The sequence below is a fragment of the Schistocerca piceifrons genome, chromosome 1, assembly GCF_021461385.2.
Source record: "Schistocerca piceifrons isolate TAMUIC-IGC-003096 chromosome 1, iqSchPice1.1, whole genome shotgun sequence".
NCBI lineage: Eukaryota > Metazoa > Arthropoda > Insecta > Orthoptera > Acrididae > Schistocerca > Schistocerca piceifrons.
Genome location: NC_060138.1, coordinates 856,181,156 through 856,204,350, shown reverse-complemented (window position 1 = coordinate 856,204,350; position 23,195 = coordinate 856,181,156). Strand labels below are relative to the sequence as shown.

The following is a 23,195-nucleotide window of genomic DNA, read 5'->3' as shown; positions in this document are numbered from 1 at the left end:
TGACCAGTATTCAGCCAGAAACAAATTTTTAAACTCGTCAAAAGTCAGGTTCGTAATGTTGAGGTTTAAGCCCCAACGCTTGGCATCACCAGCCAACACATCAATAATCGCATTAATTTTTCTCTCGTTAGTCCATGATCTGGGTAAAACTCTTTCACAATTTTTAATGAAATCCGTCGGGTGTATACCGCCTTTTTTCAAGGGGTCGAACCGCTCCTCTTTCGTCAACAATTCCGAACTATGTGCACAGATTGGCACATAGCTCTGTTTTTCGTCAAGTTTCTTTTCTAATTCCGAAACTCTCGTAATTACTTGGCAAGTGGTTGTCGCAAGCGTTTCTACTTCACTTTTTTTCTCTTCGCAGGTATTAGCCTGCTTCGTCACTTTAGCATCAACCTCGGACACTAAAGCCTTTAAAGTTTCCACCTTCTGTTGATCCTCTTTTTTCACTAATTGAATTCGTTCCGTCACCTTATTCTCGATGATCGGAGCAACTGCTTCTCCTACACTTTTCTCGATTCTGCTAATTTCGGAATTAAAACGAGTATTTATGCTCGCAATTTCCTCCTGAACGCTTACCATTGCCTGTTTAACATTACCGATTTCGGTGTTAATTACAACAATATCTACTTTCATTTTATCAACTTTTGTGTTAACAACTCCAACATTGTTGTTAACAACATTAATAGCTTTGTTCTGATTGTCTAGCTTCCGTTCAATTTTTTCAGCCTGAGCTTCTTGCTTGGCAGCCTGAGCTTTAATTTCTGCCGATTGACTCTTGTATTCATTAATCAAAACATTCAATAAATCAGTTAAATTCCCGGGAACTACCGGTTTTACTTCTGTAGTGGCTTCCTCTTTAATTGTCCCCCCATATTCGTCATCAAGGGTTTTAGATTTGACTTTCACTTCCGATTCCGAAACATTTTCTTAAGTTTGGAATTCCATTTCTGGTCTTTGTTGCGTTTCGGCGGTCGCGTCTTTCATGCTAGCCGCCTGCCCCTGAACAATGGGTACCGCGGTGCGCGTTTCCCACTGTTCGACCGATTGTTCCGTATCCAAGTCTACCAAATTTTGGAAATTGTTGCCTTCACTCATTTTAATAATTTTCAATATAAATGCCAAATCTCAAATCTAATTAGGATTCCTCACACTAATATTCTCGCTGACGTATCGACCATTTCGTAACCAGTACTTTGTTACGAGATTTGCACAATGCAAAATTCGTGTCCAGAACAACCTCAAATCTGAAGATTGTCCTGTCATCAGGTCGCCACGTGTAACCTCCCCCTCACTTATCGACCTTAATGACAGTGAAAAATTAAACCACGTGTACCTAATGGAAATTTGGGAAAAGCAATTGTCACTGAAGTTAATCTGTTGGTAAAGAGGGAGGAAAGGGTTACATCTGAATGAAAGGAAAAATGCTAATGAAACAGGTGGAAATTAATTTTGAAAAGGGGTAAAGTTAATAAAGAAAGTAAATGTGCGGCCGTTACGTTAACAATTAATTAGCGGTAATTAGATATTTGAGATTTGGGGGAAATTACGGTCGCCAGCCCTAAGGACAATTACTATAGTAACTGAAAAAGAAAGGTTATTACACATATAATTAGCACTAGAAGCGTGGCAATTGAAGGTTGACACGTGCAGTGTGAAAACTGAAAATTTGTCAGAAGTAATAAATTTCGCTACACTCTGACTTAATTTAGCAAAAGAATTAATAAAACAGGAAAATCGAAAGTTAATTTAGTGACTGAAGTTAGTAGTGAACTTTCTTTCTGAAGCATATCGAAATTCAGTAAAATACGGTTAGTCTTGGACTACCTCAACAATCATTTCAAAAGCTACTTGAATCTACGCAATTTAGAAATAAGGGATTTAACTTTGAACTTGAATTAAATGATTCTGAACGATTAACAGTAGTAAAATTTAGTACGTACCAAGCTGAGCTGCAGTCACAGGTAAGCTAAAATATGGTAACAAAACTCGCACTCTTAATTTGTGCTTGTGTAATCTAAATATTGTAGCCAGCTATGAATACTTTAACTGAACTTTGAAATTAAAGCAGTGAAATCTAATTATATTACTTTAATGCTGGCGTTTGAATTTCAACGACACTCGGGTTCATTTCGGAAAAGGAAGGGATCCTGCTTGGCAATGCAATTGGGACAATGAGCAACAAAGGTTCATGCTAAGTTGCTGTAATTTTGTGATGCAACAATTTTAAAAGCTGAGGTCTGCCATACAGTTCTGAAACTTTACGTGCTTTTAGTCTTCCTTGTTGGTTGATTGAAGGTTTGAAGTCGTCGATCGAGGAGGTGGCGACAGTCACTCATTGTCGGCCGTCGCTGTTGCAGAAGCTGGATGTTGGCGCGCCTTCTTCTCGACATGGTCACCAGGCGAAACGGGCTCTTGATGTGCGCCGGCTAATGCTTCCCGTCCGCGACACCGTGTCAGAAACTATCATAGCAAGTCGAGCGCAATTACATGCTGCCCAACCCCGAAAGCGCGGCAACTCGCGGCAGCGTCACACAACACACCTGCTCCACTGCACCACCCCAGCCACACTCTCTCTCTCAGCCCGCGCTCCACGCGGCAGAGTTAACACTACCAAAGATTCTAAACACTTTCGTTCTCCACACGACCTATCGATGTATTCGTTCGATAGTACAGTTTTCCCTAGGCAAGACCCAGCGTAAAAATACAAATAATATTTACGAAACAAACCAATTATACATCGACATAAATGCATAAATATATATATACAAATAGTAAAACAATTACAATATGTAAAGACACAGAAATGTCATATATTCAGGTAACAAAGATAAGGAAAACAAATTTATAGTACAATAGATGGAAATAGGAGGATATGCATTTCCGGCGTTACAAGCCCACAATCAGGGAGTCTTTATACGCTCCTTCCCCCCTCCCTTCCCCCCCTCCCCCCTCCCCCTCCCCACTCACCACTTGGCCCTACATTCGAGCTCAGAATCTGTATATGTCTTAGCCAGTGACATCAGTGCTGAAATGGAACAGGAGAAAAAATTGTGTTTGTTCAAGGCGGAACCTATCCAAAAACAAATTTATTGGTAAGCTAACACAAACACAAGGGCGAACTTCAACCTCAAGATGAAATAGAATCATTCTCGCAAACAGTCTCAACTGCTCACACATTACACGGTATCCAAACATATAAAAGTATTACTAATGCACTAGCATTTATCAGAACGCACTTTCAGTTAACACTAATGAATGAGTCCCAGTTGTCCATTGGGCTTTATTAAATGAAATAAAATTTCTGTAACAGTTGTGAAAATATAGTACAGCGGTGACGCTTGTAATTTAAGTATACTGTACTTTCTTTTGTGATATACTATAACGAGTGTCAGTTACCAGTGTAGAAGTATTACCGTTAATGACAGATATTATATAAAACTGGTCCAATAATATAGGGAAACAGGACTGAGGCAATCATAGTTCTAGTCTTCCATTATCTACAGCCACAATGACAGGTCTGCGCTCTGAACCGCAGATGTTGATATTTTCAACGCCGTCGTCTCTAAGCTGCACAAAGTGGACACATCTGCTTATTTTGCTGGTCCTGATATAATTCGGGGCTGCCATCTTATTTATTTATTTTTCAGATTCAGTGAGACTGTGTGCACCAAAGCTATTCGTTCATAGAATTCACAAAATGCTAATAAAAAGTCTGTTTATTCGGCAGTTTAGGCTAACTGATGAAGTGCAGCGTACGTTGATTCACTTCTTAAAACGCTTTGCGTTGGAGAATCAATTACCTGCCTACCCAATGCCTATGAGGATATCTCACGTTGTAGATGACGTAAAATCGAGTACAAAAATATGCCTCCGAAATACCGCAGCCTAATTCCCAACAAACCAATCACACCAAGGATGTCGTAAAAGCGTGCATTCTATGCTCGTGAGTGCTTTGTGTCCGATCTCTGCCAGCCTGACAGAGTCCATTACGCTGTGAATACCCTGTTGTGCTGATGATATGTACGTTTTGAAATGACTGACGAAGACAGTCTGGGCCCATCACAGGCACTACGTACTACTCCTCAGAGGATTACGACACTTAGTGGAGCGTCTGTTATATCTACTTTCGTCGATGCTTGGTACGAATAACAAAGCATCCGTATAGTGTCTTAACTGTGTGAAGAAGGTGGACTTCACAGAGCGTGAAAATTATTTGAACCGACCAACTCTGGGAGATTACAGGGAAAGAAGAAACATTTCTCTCTTGTGTCATCCAGTAGAGGGCGTAATCGCTCTCAGCACTCATGCAGTTGCTCATAGGACGAATCATACGAATGTAAAAAATGCTCTTCATGAGCAATTGTTAATCCGTTTCACTTACAGCGTGTGCACAACCTGAAACCAGATGATGAACCACTCAGAGCACAATTTCGGCACTGGTACCTAGAACAGTAAAGTCAACAGAAGATCAAAACAAATTGCAAAGTGATTTAGAAAAGACATCTGTATGGCGCAAAAATTGGCAGTTGACCCTAAGTAACGAAAAGTGTGAGGTCATCCACATGAGTGCTAAAAGGAATCCGTTAAACTTCGATTACACGATAAATCAGTCAAATCTAAAGGCCGTAAATTCAACTAAATACCTAGGAATTACAATTACGAACAACTTAAATTGGAAGGAACACATGGAAAATGTTGTGGGGAAGGCTAACCAAAGACTGCATTTTATTGGTAGGACACTTAGAAAATGTAAGAGATCTACTAAGGAGACTGCCTACACTACGCTTGTCCGTCCTCTTTTAGAATACTGCTGCGCGGTGAGGGATCCTTACCAGACAGGACTGACGGAGTACATCGAGAAAGTTCAGAGACGGGCAGCACGTTTTGTATAATCGCGAAATAGGGGAGAGAGTGTCTCTGAGATGATACAGGATTTGGGGCGGACATCATTAAAACAAGTACATCCTACATTTCTGTCCTCTGTGCTGTTCACAGATCAAGCAACGTTCAGGCGTGATGGGATCTTCAACATCCACAATTCGCATGTTTTGAATGGGGCTAATCCACATACCATATTTATTAGCGCTCATCGGTTGTGGTTCTGCGTGAATGTCTGAGCAGATGTTACTGGTGACTGTTTAATAGAGCCATGTCTCCTGTCTAGGCCATTAAATGACATTATTATAATTTCCTCGCCAGAGTTGCTGGAGACTTGCCACTTGCTACATGACAGCGCATGTGATTATAGCATGACGGGGCGACGGCGTATTTCAGTTGTCCTGTGCGCCGGTTCTTGAGCCGACAGCTTCCAGGAAAGTGGACCGGCAGTGGTGGTCCTGTGCCACGGCCTGCTCTATTTTCTGATTTGACCTATCTGGACTTTTTTGTGCGACGAGAGATGTGCAACATTGTTTATAATATTTTATTAATTTTTTTAAGTTTAAACTTTTAATGTCTAAATCTCAGTTTCCTATCACAATTAAAGTTCGATAACTAGTTTCGACTGCTATCTGCAACCTTCTTCGGATCGTTCAAGATGTAAAAGGGCGGTGAATAAGCATTGGAGAGCATCGTTAGTTATACTATTGCAAATAATGGGCTTTCGATACAACTTCTACTCATGCAACTGGCCAAGTTCCTATATGACCGTCAACCTGTGAAATTAGCGTCTACAACTGGCTTGCTCACGGCGACGTTTCCAGTGACGTACTGTCATTATTTTGGTACTTACGAGTGAATGTTGTTTCGTGACTATATTGCTTTCCAATGCTTATTCACCAACTTTTCATTTTTGAACAATCTGAAGATGGTTGCAGATAGTAACCGAAACTAGTTATAAAATTTAATTGTCATAGGAAAATTGTGGTACTTTTAAAAAAACTTATTTAATAAACCACATTAAGACGCCGCTGTTCCCCCTGACCATGTCAGGCTTCACTTGTTTATAAAACTCGGTGAATCAGAAGAGAATCTCGCCCGAATAGTAGCAGAAGTAGTAGGAATTAAGGACACTCTTTCAGTCTTTGACTGCGTTAAACAGAACATGAATCAGCGAGGCATTTTTGAACCTCTACTGTAATTGTGTTGTGTTAATGTTGTTGTCTCTTGATAATAAAGAATTAAAACTTGTTTGTGTTACTTTTTGTCCTCACAGGAAAACAGATTAGAAAAAGTGTTTTCGCTGTCCCATAGAACCTGCCAGAGTTGGTTAATTTAAGTAATTTACGCCCATTGAAAACTCCCTCTATCTGTTTTAAAAATTCCTCGCAGGAAAATAGGACCTTAAAGAAAAATAATTGTTTCAGAGTTCCATGCAAGCTCATCGGTTTAAATGATTTTCAGCCTGTACATACTACATGAAGCGTTGCGTGTAGCCTTGAACGAGTGGCTGAAGACGGGAACGAGTTCTCAGATGGTGTTTCTTTTTGTTGTCTCTATAGCTAAACGGAATGACCCAAACAAACTTGTCGCTGCTAGCGTGTATTGCGAGGTGCTCCTACAGGAGGTGGAAATATGGAAACACCGCAAACACATCACATTATCATGCCTGATATGGTGCAAGAAAACCGTTGGCAGCCGGCCGGAGTGGCCGTGCGGTTCTAGGCGCTACAGTCTGGAACCGAGCGGCCGCTACGGTCGCAAGTTCGAATCCTGCTTCGGGCATGGATGTGTGTGATGTCCTTAGGTTAGTTAGGTTTACTTAGTTCTAAGTTCTAGGCGACTGATGACCTCAGAAGTTAAATCGCATAGTGCTCAGAGCCATTTGAACCAAAACCGTTGGCATTGAAAACAGCTTCGAGTCGTCTCGCAGTGGATAAATACAGGTCCTGTATGATTTTTAATGCAATTCTTTCAGTAAATAGTGACAAGTTGAGGTAACAGTGATGGAGATGGAAGGCGATCACGCACCATTTTCTCCAAAGTTAAGCAACAAAGACGCAATAATATTGAGATCTGGTGATTGGGCTGGCCAGAAGAGATGAGACAGTTCATTCCAGTGCTGACAAAACCAGTTCTGGACGATGCGAGCTGTGTGAAAAGGGGTCCTGTCGCTTTGGAACACAAAATCACCGTTGGGGAATAAACATTGTTCCATGGGATGGACCTCTTCAGCCAAAATGGTCACATAATCCTTGGCAGTAATGCGATCATGCAGTGTACCCATGACGTCCATAGAATACTACAATATGCCCGCCCAAATAACGGAATCCCCGTCATATTTCATTCTTGGTAGCTCGGCCAGAAGTTGGAACTGTGTGAATGAAGAATCATCTGATCAAATGGCATTCTTCTATTGCTCCATAATAGAGGTTTTATGGCTGCGACGCCACGTTTTCCTGTTATGGGCATGTGCATCACTGATGAGTGGTTTCGGAATTCAGATCTCCCTGCACTTCCATGTTTACTGAGCTCCCTTCGTGTTTTAAACATGGCTGCTTGGTTCAGTGACCTTTTATAAATTAAAGTTGAACTAAATAAGCCCTCGGTCACAATTTTTAGTCTTTATGACCACTTCTATGAGAGCCTTCATCAGAAATTAAATATTCAAAGTGGCCTATAATACAAGTACAAATTTATGAGAATTTTTTTAATATAAAAGTGTACTGTTAGTCAGTACAAGAAAGAGAGTTGCCGAGCTACAGGTACCATCAGACTGAGGCGCCCGGGTTTGCCATGGCACTCCCGGTGTAATGTTCACCTGCCCGCAGTTGTTCATGCAGGCGCCTCAGTCCTGTGCTACCTCTAGCTCGACAATTGCGAGGAGCCCATAGTGGCTTACTTTCCATGCATTCTATTTTAAAATTGTGACTTAAGCTTCTTCGCTTAATATTTATTTTATACGAAAAGAGAACCACTTGTATGAATATCAAGAGCACAGATGGAAACCCAGTTCTAAGCAAAGAAGGGAAAGTAGAAGAGTGGAAGGAGTATATAGAGGGTCTATACAAGGGCGATGTACTTGAGGACAACATTATGGAAATGGAAGACGGTGTAGGTGAAGATGAAATGGGAGATATGATACTGCGTGAAGAGTTTGAGAGAGCACTGAAAGACCTGAGTCGAAACAAGGCCCCGGGAGTAGACAACATTCCATTGGAACTACTGACGGCCTTGGGAGAGCCAGTCCTGACAAAAATTTACCATCTGGTGAGCATGATATATGACACAGCCGAAATTCCCTCAGACTTCAAGAAGAATATAATAATTCCTATCCCAAAGTAAGCAGGTGTTGACAGATGTGAAAATTACCGAACTATCAGTTTAATAAGTCACAGCTGGAAAATACTAACGCGAATTCTTTACAGACGAATGGAAAAACTGGTAGAAGCCGACCTCGGGGAAGATAAGTTTGGATTCCATAGAAATGTTGGAAAACGAGAGGCAGTACTGACCCTACGACTTATCTTAGAAGAAAGATTAAGGAAAGGCAAACCTACATTTCTAGCATTTGTAGATTTAGAGAAAGCTTTTGACAATGTAGACTGGAATACTCTCTTTCAAATTCTCAAGGTGGCAGGGGTAAAATACAGGGAGCGAAAGGCAACTCACAATTTGTACAGAAACCAGAAGGCAGTTATAAGAGTCGAGGGGCATGAAAGGGAAGCAGTGGTTGGGAAGGGAGTGAAACAGGGTTGTAGACTCTCCCCGATGCTATTCAATCTGTAAATTGAGCAAGCAGTAAAGGAAACAAAAGAAAAATTCGAAGTAGGTATTAAAATCCATGGAGAAGAAATAAAAACTTGGAGGTTCGCCGATCACATTGTAATTCTGTCATAGACAGCAAAGGACTTGGAAGAGCGGTTGAACGGAATGAACAGTGTCTTGAAAGGAGGGTATAAGATGAACATCAACAAAAGCAAAACGATGATAATGGAATGTAGTCGAATTAAGTCGTGTGATGCTGAGAAAATTAGATTAGGAAATGAGACACTTAAAGTAGTAAAGGAGTTTTACTATTTGGGGAGCAAAATAACTGATGATGGTCGAAGTAGAAAGGATATAAAATGTAGACTGGCAATGGCAAGAAAAGTGTTTCTGAAGAAGAGAAATTTGTTAACATCGAGTATAGATTTAAGTGTCAGCAAGTCGTTTCTGAAAGTGTTTTAATGGAGTGTAGCCATGTATGGAAGTGAAACATGGACGATAAATAGTTTAGACAAGAAGACAATAGAAGCTTTCGAAATGTGGTGCTACAGAAGAATGCTGAAGATTGGGTAGGTAGATCACATAACTAATGAAGAGGTATTGAACAGGATTGGGGAGAAGAGGAGTTTGTGGCACAACTTGACTAGAAGAATGGATCGGTTGGTAGGACATGTTCTGAGGCATCAAGGGATCACCAATTTAGCACTGGAGGGCAGCGTGGAGGGTAAAAATCGTAGAGGGAGACCAAGAGATGAATACACTAAGCAGATTCAGAAGGATGTAGGACTGCAGTAGGTACTGGGACATGAAGAAGCTCGCACGGGGTAGAGTAGCATGGAGAGCTGCATCAAACCAGTCTCAGGTCTGAAGACCACAACAACGACAACAACGTGACGTGTAAGTACTGCTTCTTTTTCGCACTGTTCTACATCTACAATTATACTCCGCAAGCCACCCAACGGTGTGTGGCGGAGGGCACTTTACGTGCCACTGTCGTTACGTCCCTTTCCTGTCCCTTTCCTGTTCCAGTCGCGTATGGTTCGCGGGAAGAACGACTGCCGGAAAGCCTCTATGCGCGCTCGAATCTCTCTAATTTTACACTCGTGATCTCCTCGGGAGGTATAAGTATGGGGAAGCAATATATTCGATACCTCATCCAGAAACGCACCCTCTCGAAACCTGGACAGCAAACTACACCGTGATGCAGAGCGCCTCTCTTGCAGAGTCTGCCACTTAATTTTGCTAAACATCTCTGTAATGCTATCACGCTTACCAAATGACCCTGTAACGAAACGCGCCGCTCTTCTTTGGATCTTCTCTATCTCCTCTGTCAACCCGATCTGGTACAGAGCCCACACTGATGAGTAATACTCAAGTATAGGGCGAACGAGTGTTTTGTAAGCCACCTCCTTTGTTGATGGACTACATTTTCTAAGAACTCTCCCAATGAATCTCAACCTGGCACCCGCCTTACCAACAATTAATTTTATATGATCATTCCACTTCAAATCGTTCCGTACGCATACTCCCAGATATTTTACAGAAGTAACTGCTACCAGTGTTTGTTCTGCTATCATATAATTATACAATAAGGGATCCTTCTTTCTATGTATTCGCAATACATTACATTTGTCTATGTTAAAGGGTCAGTTGCCACTCCCTACACCAAATGCCTATCCGCTGCAGATCTTCCTGCATTTCGCTGCAATTTTCTAATGCTGCAACTTCTCTGTATACTACAGCATCATCTGCGAAAAGCCGCATGGAACTTCCGACACTATCTACTAGGTCATTTATATATATTGTGAAAAGCAATGGTCTCATAACACTCCCCTGTGGCACGCCAGAGGTTACTTTAACGTCTGTAAACGTTTCTCCATTGAGAACAACATGCTGTGTTCTGTTTGCTAAGAACTCTTCAATCCAGCCACACAGCTGGTCTGATATTCCGTAGGCTCTTACTTTGTTTATCAGGCGACAGTGTGGAACTGTATCGAACGCCTTCAGTTTTCAGTCTTCAAACTGTATTTCTGCGCTTTTAGATAAGCAAAGAGTTACCACGTCTGCTGTTATCAAATAAAACTTTGCCTGTGAGTTCATGTACTAAATACTGTTCATTTTAACATTCAGCTGTCTATATTTTAAATGTTAAGTAGCCTACTTATATTTACGGCTACTAGATGGCACTCTTGGTGTAATTTTCAGCTGCCCGCACTTGCTAAGACGGGCACCTCATTCTGTTGCTACCTGTGGCTTTATAGGTATGAGCAACCCACAGTGGCTCGCCTTTCATGTATTCTTTTTAAAATTTTTGTGACTAAAGCCTTTCTGGCTGAGTTATTTTATACGTGACGTGTCAGTACTGTCTCTTTGTTGTACTGTTAGTCAGTACTTACACTTTCAAATAAACATTTTTTTTCTCATAAATTTTCACTTATGTTATAGGCCACTTTAAATATTTAATTTCTGATGAAGGCACTCATAGAAGTGTTGAAAACTGGTCAAAAAGACTAAAAATTGCGACCGCGGGCTTATTTTCTTCAACTTTAATTCCCTTCGTGTTGTTTTTGTGCTGAGGATTCGCGAGTGCTACATTCAGTTCCGTAGTGACTTTTGCAATTGTCCTCTTTATTTTTCGTCTCAATCGTCTTCAATGACGGTCCGTCCGATCACTCAACACACACTTTCGTCCACGTCGTGACTTCGCGGATGATGCTTTGCAGCTTTCCTTGTATGAGTTTTAAATCTACGATGTGGTGCCTCTTGAAACCCCAAACACTTAGGCTACCTTGGCTACGGAAGTAGACTCCATACGAACCCAAAAAATTGCCCACGTTCGAATTTATTTAGCTCCGACATAATTGTTCTGACCGCGACTGACACTTGCAATGTACAGACGACATTTCGTAGGTTCCCTTCCTGGTTAAATACAGTAGCGCAATCTGCAGACGTGGCTAGCATCTCCATTCATGTTCAAGCATGAATTTCTCGCAGTATTTCCAGATATTTCTCCCACTGTTGTAGCCATCCCCTTTTATGGTGACGACGCAGTATCTGCGGTATAGTACGCGTCGTGCTGTGTTTGTGACACTGGTTCTATTTCCATTTGATTGGTCTGCGGTTGTCCTTAAGAGGCTTATGGGACACCGTTAGTTAACGGACGGTTCCTTACAAAACCCCAAAAAAGGGTTTTTTACCGTTTTTCGTGCCAAGACGGAGCCGGGGATTCCAAGACGGCTAAGAACAGCAAATGGCTGGCATTTTTGCGCTATATTACCAGGACAGCGATCTGGAACAAAAGTGATACTTTTACGGATATTTTATTGTTTTCGAGATACAAAGGTTTAAAGCTACCTTGCTTGTACACATAAAATAAGTACCTAAAATCCGGTGTGAGGCGTAAACGTGGTTTATAAAGTGACGTAGCACGAATATATATGGTGTAAAGAGTCTCCGTTATAATCATAAGAGTTCTGGAAACCCCGTGTTGTAGTACTGGAGCATATGCACAATTTTTTTCACGTAAAATCCAGCCTGAGGTGTAAAATTAGTTTTGCATTATTTCAAATTCACATACGTAAACTATCAAAATTTTAGCGACCCATAAAGTTCTTTTCATATGACATGCCCAGCGGTGGCAGGGAAAACATGGGAACGAGCGAATAAATGCTCCTATCGGAGCATAAAAAAGGCGAATATGTTCCTGTTTAAAAGACTCTGACTGAGAAGACGGGAATCAGCTGCCTCAGTCTGCCTTCCTCAGGACCTTTAAAAAATTTTCCAAACATTTTGACATAGGAATGTATTCGCGCTTTTTTTATACTGAGAGAGAAAGAGACAGTGGCAGTGGGAAGGAGTCGGAAAAGTTATAAATATGGAACCTAGTAGACAGTGGTTGTGGAGTAGAAACAACGAAGGAGACAACCGCAATGCGAGAGAAAGAGAGGGATACAGTGACAGCGGAACAGTTGACAGTGACAGAACAGTACTAGGAAAAGAGTGAAGGAGACAGTGCCGGTGGAAGAGGAATAAAGGCCGGCCGCTGTGGCCGAGCGGTTCTAGGCGCTTGAGTCCGGAACCGCGCTGCTGCTACAGTCGCAGGTTCGAATCCTGCCTCGGGCATGGATGTGTGTAAGGTTTAAGTAGTTCTAAGTCTAGGGGACTGATGACCTCAGATGTTAAGTTCCATAGAGCTTAGAGCCTTCTGAACCATTTTTTGAGGAATAAACAGGAGGAGGAAGTGGAAGTGGGTGAGAGGAAGAGAGAGTTAGTGACAGCGAGAAGAGACAGCAGCAGTGGGAATGAATGAATGGGATAGTAGCAGTAACAGAGGGCAAGAGGGAGACAATAACGTGAGAGAGGAGACAGTGGTAGTAGGACAGTGCGAAGGAGACTGTGGCTGTGAGACAGGAGCCAGAGAGAGACAAAGAAATAGTGATAATGAGTTGGGCTGAATGAGTGGATGAGAATGGGCAAGGGGAGTGGATGGATATGAGTGACTTTAGTTCTGTATTAGTGGATGTGAGCGAGTTACAGGCGGGGGAACTTGTGGGAGTAAGACATGAGTTACATGTTAGTAAGAGCTGTTCTCATGCCAAAACTTTTGGCAAAATTTTTAAAGATGTTGAGGAACGTAGAATGAGACGGCCGGTGTCCCACTTTTCAGGCAAAGTCTTTTAAACAGGTGCATGTTCGCCCTTTTTTGTTCTCCGATAGAAGCTTTTTTCCACTGGTTACTTACAATACACAGTATAATTAGGCTCGTGCTATGCTTAAATAGCTTATGGACGCTTATGCCTTCAATGATTAAGAGAAAGCATAAAAGAAAAAAAGTCGAAAGAGCAGTAAACTAAGACAGCGTAAGAAAATAAACGAACATACAGACTGGCGCAAAACGACTTTCTCTTCCAAAACAATAAACTGTGGCAGATATTGTTGTTGCAGCATCACAATTTTTGTCAATGTGTGTACAATAAATTTATCAAGCCACACTACACAACAGTAAAGAGCTTTGTTTACCCACTTTATCGGAAGAATTTCGACGCTGACTACGTTTAACTATCCATCAGTGCTTCTTCTGTAATAAATTAAGGAAACTGGCACTGGTGCATCTCCTTCCTTGGATATTTGCGCGTCCCGTCTCAAGACTTCATGATCTCTCCGAAAAAAAAACAGGTTTATTACCCTAAGTAAATATTTTAGATGCATTAAATGTAAATTAGTATTGTGGTATACTATGCTTTAGTTGATATGAACTTCATGTAACGTAAGGACAGCATTCTAATTCTTCATTGTCCCCAGTAAGATTCCAATGCGGCCCTATGACACTAAATATAACCTTCATTTTTTCTTTCTTTTATTGCGTACCTAAAAATAACTACATTCCGTCCGAACAGGCTATGAAGGCCCAACTTTACAGACTGGCCGCCGTGTCGTCCTCAGTCCACAGGCGTCACCGTATGTGGATATGGAGGGTCATGTGGTCAGCACACCGCTCTCCCGGCAGTGTGTCGGTTTCTGAGACCGGAGCCGTTACTTCTCAATCAAGTAGCTCCTCAGTTTGCCTCACAAGGGCTGAGTGCACCCCGCTTGCCAACAGTGCTCGGCAGACCGGATGGTCACCCATCCAAGTGCTAGCCCAGCCCGACAACGCTTAACTTCGGTGATCTGACGGGAACCGGTGTTACCACTGCAGCAAGGCCGTTGTCATTGCGTACCTAACATGTGGAATAAGATGATGGAGGATTGAACGTAAGCTGTGGGAAACACTGTGAAGTCTGAATAGGGACATAGCTAAACTGCGAAGTGAAACTAAAATAAAAACAGCTTCGTACAGGAAGTTCTTACGAGTTCTCAGTGGGCCTGTTTCATCGAATATTGACATGTCGTCCCCCTCGAAGCTAAATTTTTTAAACGAAGCAACACTGACGAAACATTTTTTGTGGAGTCACAAGCCCGTAAAATTTACAAACCACCCTTCAGTTTACCGTGTTGCCGCGCGGAGTGGCCGCGTGGTTAGAGGCGTAATGCACGGATTGCGCGGCCCCTCCCGTCGGAGGTTCGAGTCCTCCCTCGGCCACAGGCGTGTGTGTTGTTATTAGCATAGTTTAAGTAGTGTGTGAGCCTAGGAACCGATGACCTCAGCAGTTTGGTCCCTTAGGAATTCGCACACGTTTGAACATTTTTTTTACCATCTCCTTGACTTTATAGATGGTAAAATACTTCCTTTTCGGCTAACTTCACAGGTGGACACAAAGTACTACAAACAATAAATGATGGGAATCCCTGGAGCCAAGGTGACGTTCTTTTCGAGAAACACTATCGAGAAAATTTAAAGAACCGGTTTTTGAAGCTAACTGCCGAACGATTCTGCTGCCGCCAACATACATTGCACGTTAAGACCACGTAGATAAGATTCGAGAAATTAGGGCTCATACGGAGGCCTATAGGCAGTTGGTTTTCCCTCGCTCTGTTTGCGAGCGGAACAGGAAAGGAAATGACTAGTAGTGGTTCGGGATACGCCCCGTGACCCACCATACGGTGGTTTGGGGAGTACCGATGTATATGTAATACTAAGCAACTATTTCTCATGGTGTGCTAGGATGTGCTGTAAGCTATAGCAATAAAAAAGCACTTTCACAGTTACAGTATCCTATATTAATACAGTCTAAAACGCCAGATTTCTGTATAATGAAAAATTAAAGTGTACAAGAAAATAAATGAAATAGAATGAACTGACACTTGGAGTTCCAAAGGTTCAACGTTTATCACAGGATGCAATAACGTGAGCAAGTTCAGAGTGTCCTGCACGATACAGGCCTCGATTGTACAGATGTCCAGAGGAAATGTGTCCAAGTCTTACCACGTGTAGTCGAGTACTGCATCTTGAGGACGCCAAGGGATTAGGTTTGCTGATTGGCTAACGTTCACAAAGTCGTAGTGCAACTCGGTGTGACCACGAAATCCTATAGCGTTTGGACTCTCGATTGGATTTAGTCGTATTTGATTGTGTTCGTATTATAGGTTTGATTTATTTCGTATGTCGTTTCAAGGCAATGGTGCATTGAAGATTTATGACAAACATGTCATTCTTGGTACGATTTTTTATAAATAAGTCTCAGCTAACAACTCATTAGTGGTAAAAGTAGTTAGGAAATCGTAAGATGAGGAATAGTGACTGTAGTTACATGAGTTCACCGTAGCATGAAAAGTAGAGGCGCGGAGCTATGGAGTTGATGGCAGTAGGTTGACGTCCTATTACAAGCGAAGTGACCGTGCGGTTCTCGGCGCTGCAGTCTGGAACCGCGAGACCGCTACGGTCGCAGGTTCGAATCCTGCCTCGGGCATGGATGTGTATGATGACCTTAGGTTAGTTAGGTTTAACTAGTTCTAAGTTCTAGGGGACTAATGACCTCAGAAGTTGAGTTCCATAGTGCTCAGAGCCATTTGACCCATTTGAACCTATTACAAGCTAATTTTATTTTCGTCTTCGCATTCGTAATGGATTTTAGGGCTTTCGTATTAACGTAATACAAGTCTGTTCTGCAATATTCGATAATATTTACATATAAGAGCGCGCTGCCTCAAGAATGGGTTTGTTCGATTTTGTAACTTCAGTCTGATTAGTAGACGAAAGATGAAATTGCTGCGAGTTGTCACAAACATTTGGGTGTATTCCGAATATTTCTCGATTTCCGAGGGTGTGGTTTGGCACGAACCTAAGAGCACAGCTTAAATGTCAATAGTTCTCCTGGCAGGCCGAGCCCCAGGCGACATTGTTACGGACTTTATTATGGTTTTCTTATGACGTCATGGATATTGGCCAGTCAGCAACTAATTCTCTGGCAGTTGCACGATGCAGGTGTAATAAAGCACTGCTGACACAAAGTCCCGCGGACTTATGTGCTATGATACTAAATATAATTAAAGAACACATAATAAAAGAACATGCACGATAAAACATTGTAGGCGATACATGAAGATCTCCCCGCACGGTTAATGGTTAAATATGAAACTAAACATCGTTAAGTTACTTACTAAATCTCTCATAATAAAAGAATAGAGGGCATACACAAATTTTTCCCAATGTGGTTAACAGTAAAATGTGAGCTGAAAATTATTTAGTTACTTGCACTTTCATTACATACATAAGACAAGATACCAGAGGAGGCAGAAAAGCGTAGAAAGGAGGTACAAGCAAGCAGTAGTACGAGTTATTTAGTAAATCTGGTCTATTTTTGAAGAGTTTCAAATTCTTTACGAGTGGAAAAAGCTTTCTCTTTTAGCCAGTTTTGGATCTTATTTTAAAGATATTTAAAGAGGCAGCATGTGCCTCCACGGGTAAAGTGTTGAAAAGCTTTATTCCTACGCATTCGTAACTGCTTTGTCGTCTTTTTTTAATCTAGTTGTAAGTATGTCTGTCTTTAATGGTTGACGAGTATAGTGGTTAGGAATGTGCAGCTTAAGATTACAGCTGTCAAGGTTTTCTTTTATGTTAGGAGGGAGCTGTATATAAAAAGAGATGGAACTATCATTGCCTGTAATTCTTTGGAATTAGGCCTAAGTGTTATATTAGTTTTGGTAATCCCAGAGATGCTCCTGATGACTTTCGTCTGCCAAATAAAAAAATTTCATGGCCCCTCGAGAATCACCCCTTAGAAGAATGCCATAGTTTAAACAACAATGAAAGAAGGCATAATAGAAGTTAATCAGAAGTTTTTCAAAAACAGATGTGTGTAATTTTGACCATGATAGCTTACAGTTTATTTCCTGTTACAGAGATAGGATGTAACGAGGGAGAGTCCAGGTCCCTAATGACGTGACACCATCTGTGGTTTACAGAACCAAATGCCTTGCTCAAGTCCACTAGTGTGACTTCAACAGATAATTTGGATTCAGAAAAGGATTTCACAACGGAATCATTTTCAAAGGCTGTAACTATTGATAGGGCAACGGCCTAGCCGCAGTGGATACACCGGTTCCCGTCAGATCACCGAAGCGCTGTTGGGCGTGGCCGGCACTTGGATGGGTGACCATCCAGCTGCCATGCGCTGCTGCCATTTTTCGGGGTGCACTCAGCCTCTTGATGCCAATTGAGGAGCTACTCGACCGAATAGTAGCGTCTTCGGTCAAGAATACCATCATAACGACCGGGAGAGCGGTGTGCTGACCCTACGCCCCTCCTATCCGCATCCTCCACCGAGGATAACACGGCGGTCGGATGGTCCCAGTAGGCCACTTGTGGCCTGAAGACGGAGTGCTTTTTTTTTTTTTTGTAACTATTGATAATTTGGACCTAAAACTATATTGAGACGTAGTCAGTATATGTTTTTTGTCAAATGCACGCAAACTTGCTTACAATATTCAACTTTTTCTTGAGAACATAGATACCACAGAAATAGAAATTGGACGATAATTATTAGTGCAGGATTGTCACTCTTTGTGTAAAGGAACGACTACAATCTTTTTCAGATATTCTTGAAAATACCACTGACAAACATCCAGTTTTAAATGTGCAGAGAGGGAATGACATTAAATCATTATTTTTTTAATCAAAAAATTTGAGAAACCATAAATATCTTTTGATCTGGAGCCTCTTAATTATGCTACTGATTTACCTACATCACATTCCAAAGATATAAGAGGATGTATCTTTTTTCATTTGAGCTTTGAATGGCTGTCTCTACCATCGTCGTAAGGAGAAAAACACATCTGACTGCCGGTGCTGGCACGGTATTCCGATTATATGGGCACAACTGCAGCATCTGGAACCAATCAGAGGGGTCGGAGTGGAGCGTACGTCACGAAAGCGGGCCTGAACTCGCTCGCTCGCTCAGCTCAGCAGACAAAATACGTTTCTAAACCTGTTAACTCGCAGCTGGGCGTGTACGTACTAACGAGAATTGCATCTTCTACTGGAATCTGCTATTATGAAGTCTTACTGATTAACAGTCCTACAACAAAATTTAATTTAAGATTAATAATCGATATAAATGGTATAACGGCTTGTTTACAGCATTTAGTCTCTTCTGCATAACAGTCCTCACTTCATACAAGAAGTGGTGCCTTATGCACCTGATAATCATTTTGGGATGATTTTAATTTTATTGTACACCAGTACAGCCGTACGGCTCGCGCTATTCGTCCACGAGACTCAGAGGGTCATAGACACGGGTTCACAGGTAGCTGCTGTGTTTCAGCAAGGCGTTCGATACAGTTCCCCACAGTCGTTTAATAAACAAAGTAAGAGCATATGGACTATCAGACCAATTGTGTGATTGGATTTAAGAGTTCCTAGATAACAGAACGCAGCATGTCATTCTCAATGGCGAGAAGTCTTCCGAAGTAAGAGTGATTTCAGGTGTGCCGCAGGGGAGTGTCGTAGGACCGTTGCTATTCACAGTATACATAAATGACCTTGTGGATGACATCGGAAGTTCACTGAGGATTTTTGCGGATGATGCTGTGGTATATCGAGAGGTTGTAACAATGGAAAATTGCACTGAAATGCAGGAGGATCTGCAGCGAATTGACGCATGGTGCAGGGAATGGCAACTGAATTTCAATCTAGACAAGTGTAATGTGCTGCAAATACATAGAATGAAAGATCCCATATCATTTAGCTACAATATAGCAGGTCAGCAACTGGAAGCAGTTAATTCCATAAATTATCTGGGAGTACGCATTGCCGGCCAAAGTGGCCGAGCGGTTAAAGGCGCTACAGTCTGGAACCGCACGACCGCGACGGTCGCAGGTTCGAATCCTGCCTCGGGTATGGATGTGTGTGATGTCCTTAGGTTGGTTACGTTTAAGTAGTTCTAAGTTCTAGGGGACTTACGACCACAGCAGTTGAGTCCCATAGTGCTCAGAGCCATTTTGGAGTACGCATTAGGAGTGATTGAAAATGGAATGATCACATAAAGTTGATCGTCGGTAAAGCAGATGCCAGACTGAGATTCATTGGAAGAATCCTAAGTAAATGCAATCCGAAAACAAAGGAAGCAGGTTACAGTATGCTTGTTCACCCACTGCTTGAATACTGCTCAGCAGTGTGGGATCCATACCAGATACGGTTGATAGAAGAGATAGAGAAGCTCCAACGGAGAGCAGTGCGCTTCGTTACAGGATCATTTAGTAATTGTGAAAGCGTTACGGAGATGATAGATAAACTCTAGTGGAAGACTCTGCAGGAGAAACGCTCCGGAGCTCGGTACGGGCTTTTGTTGAAGTTTCGAGAACATACCTTCACCGAAGAGTGAAGCAGTATATTGCTCCCTCCTACGTATATCTCGCGAAGAAACCATGAGGATAAAATCAGAGAAATTAGAGCCCACACAGAGGCATACCGACAATCCTTCTTTCCACGAACAATACGAGACTGGAATAGAAGGGAGAACCGATAGAGGTACTCAAGGTACCCTCCGCCACACACCGTCAGGTGGCTTGCGGAGTGTGGATGTAGATGTAGATAAGTAGGCCTATGGACTTCCAATCATTGTAGGACTAATAACACTAAGACTCCATGATAGAGGACTCCAGTAGAAAATGCAATTCTCGTTTCTACGTACACACCTAGTTACGAGTTAATAGGTGTAGAAATGTAGTTTGTCTGCTGAGTTGAGCGGGCGAGCGAGCGAGCGAGCGCAGGCCTACTTTCGTGACGTAAGTGCCGCGGCCTGCCTTTCTCGCACGTGCCCTTAGCGCTAGGATTTCACCCGGAACAAGTCCCGCCCATTCACCCCCCTCCACGCCTATCTGTAGTGTAAGCCCCCCCCCCCCTAAACAGCCGCCAGTTCCGCTAACTGGAAGCTACAGCAAAGTTGTTATCGTCACTGTTCAACACATGTTACACTGTGATGAAATTCAGTAATGATAAGAAATTTAAGTTTTTCTGGATAGTAATATAACACGAATTTGAATTATTAAAGACAGAAAGATATTTATAGAGAATTGAAAGCATCGCCAGCAATAGAAAACAAAAAATAACGTGATGTTATTTAAGGGCAATAAGGACAAATTTTCATTAACTAATTCACTTATTATAATACGTTTATTTGAGGGAAACAGCAGAGCAAACATACAATGCGAAAACAATGGTCTTGAATCTGTCATGTCGGTAGTAAAGCCACGGGTGCAGTCGACTAACTCTGTTGTCTAACATCAACGTTATATAGAAATAAGTGAAAGTCGTTTTGTTTATGTAGGCCCTCATAGTAACTCACGAAAATTAAAGAATATAAGAATGCCATAAAGTAGAAATGCCTAATGAAAGAAGTAAGATATTTGCTTATATGACATATTTCGTTAGTAATTGCATGGGTAATGGGTGAATTTTAACTTGTAAATTCTTCCATACCTGCGCATTATAAACGAGGTTATAAAGAATTGTGGCTGTTTCTGTGTGATTAATGTAGTATACGCTGTTGCAAACGTCTCAGGAAAATAATCTGTCGTTATTCTTTGTCCTGTCTATTTTTAACCAAAAGATTTATTAATTTCATAAATGCCATTCAAACCATTTTTTAAAAATGATAATGATGATGTGTTTGTTTGTCACAGAGCAGTTATGGAGGAAATAAATGCTGCAGTGTTTGACGGCTTTAAAACGTTCTTCATGCTCTGCAGCTCTTCTTCCACCCCTAAAACTTTTCAGCAAAACTATTCAGTGAATAACATGCGAAAACACACTGGATCGATCTAGCAAGAACAAAGTAATTTTGATGCCCTCTGGAATTATAGTGAACACTGGTGCCTGTTTCGCGTATACTGTCTGAGTTCTGAAACTCGAGTGTCAAATATACCGTGGTTCCTATTTCTCCTAGCAAATTATTCTTTGAGGGTAGGTTTCTTCTGTTTTCCTTTTGGGTGCTTTTTCTCACACAGAAGTATGTTTCTTCATAGGCTATTCATCTGAATACTGAGTTCTCGCATTTAAAGAATTCAGTGCTAAATTGTTTTCTCTTATGTTTGCTGTGGAAGTACCTGGCACAGCTGAGGCCAACTGTACACGTTTTTTGTAACGTGTCTTGTAACTATGTGGCAAAATTTAAGACCTAGCAAGATATTAATCTAACATTCACGCCGAGCGAGTGCAGCTGAACGCGGTAAACCACGTGGGTCAACTGAAACGATGCCCAGGCGCCGAACAAAGACCGGGGGTGAGTGGGCGGGACTTGTTCCGGGTGAAATCCTGGCGCTAACGATTCCTCTTTCTCGCAGGCCTCGGCCGCAGGGCCAGTGACGTCACGTGGCGCGAGAGGCCGGCGTTTGAAACTGCCGCTGCTGCTTTCCTACAAGCGTAAGCTATCCGTCTTTGCTTTTGCTCGATACCCAAAGTTCGTCTCTCCCTAGTTCTGCTAAAATTGATGCTGTTTATTCTATTGTCGGTCACTTCCTTTACAACGGAACTCCAATACGATAACGCATGAGCCGAGACTTTCGTCTTTTCACATTGTATTTTATGTCCTTAGCTGTGGCTGACTTCACAACCTTCCTTTGTTTAAAATGCCGTTTGTGGTCAGTACAACGCTCCACAACTGTGCGCATTGTTTGATGTATATAGATTCTGCTCCATTCGCAAGGGACATCGGGCACTCGAAGAGCTATGTCGTCTTTCACAGTGCGAACACACCTCGTATCTTGGGGGCGTGCTGGAATAGATGTCTCAGTCCATATCTCTGCAGCACATTTCCTAACTTGATGCTCGTTGCTCTACTGTATATCAGGAATGGAGCCGGCTTGGCCTCTTCTGCCGGCACCTGAAAGCAGGTGCAACGTCTCTCTTGATGTAGCCTTCATCTCTGAACACGCGTCTCAAATGCTGCAATTCAGACTGAAAGTGATCGTCATCGGAAATAATGTTTACTCAGCGTACTGACGAGTTCAGGACCGCTTTCTTGTGTACAGGCGTTCACGTACCGATCGGTGTGCGTTGGTTTTCCGTGCACTGAATGACCAAGTCGGCCTCCTATCTTGCGCTTAGCTAAAACATCCAAGAATGGTAGCTTGACATTCTTCTCCATCTCCATAGTAAATATAATGTTGGAACATACACCGTTCATGTGATCGTCTGCAGTGCATCTTCACCGTGAGGCCATATCAGGGAGGTGTCATCGACGTACCATAGGAAGCAAGGAGGAAACGTCGCTGTGTTCGTAGACTGCTACTTAAAGTGTTTTTGATGAAGAAATTCTTGACTGCCGGAGACAGTGGTGTTCTCATCGCTGTGCTATCTGTCATCTCGCAACTTTCGTCGCAGTGCAAGAAGTATGCTGTCGTTAGCACATGACAGAACAACTTCACGATCCCAGTATCCGAGGACGTACGATATGTCAAGTTTTATCAAGATCCGTATACTCTTTTTTGGGGTGGTCGAACAGTTTACTACATAGTGTCCTTGTGCATCGACGTCGGACGAAAATGGTGGAACTCCTGCGCACCCTCAGTAAACATGACACGCAGAAATGTTTTTTATCAGTGGAAAGAACAGATTCTGGTGTATGTAAGATAAAGGAATCCTTTCTGTGAAAGTGGCCATCAATAACTGA

At 42.1% G+C, this 23,195-nt stretch overlaps 1 protein-coding gene and 1 pseudogene across 3 annotated transcripts in view; one reads left to right on the top strand and one right to left on the bottom strand.

The window, feature by feature from the left end:
* The window catches only part of LOC124791725 (beta-glucuronidase-like), a 216,537-nt gene that overhangs the window by 123,076 nt on the left and 70,266 nt on the right, over positions 1-23,195 (top strand). The window lies entirely within an intron of this gene.
* LOC124717380 lies at positions 14,240-14,357 on the bottom strand (annotated as a pseudogene).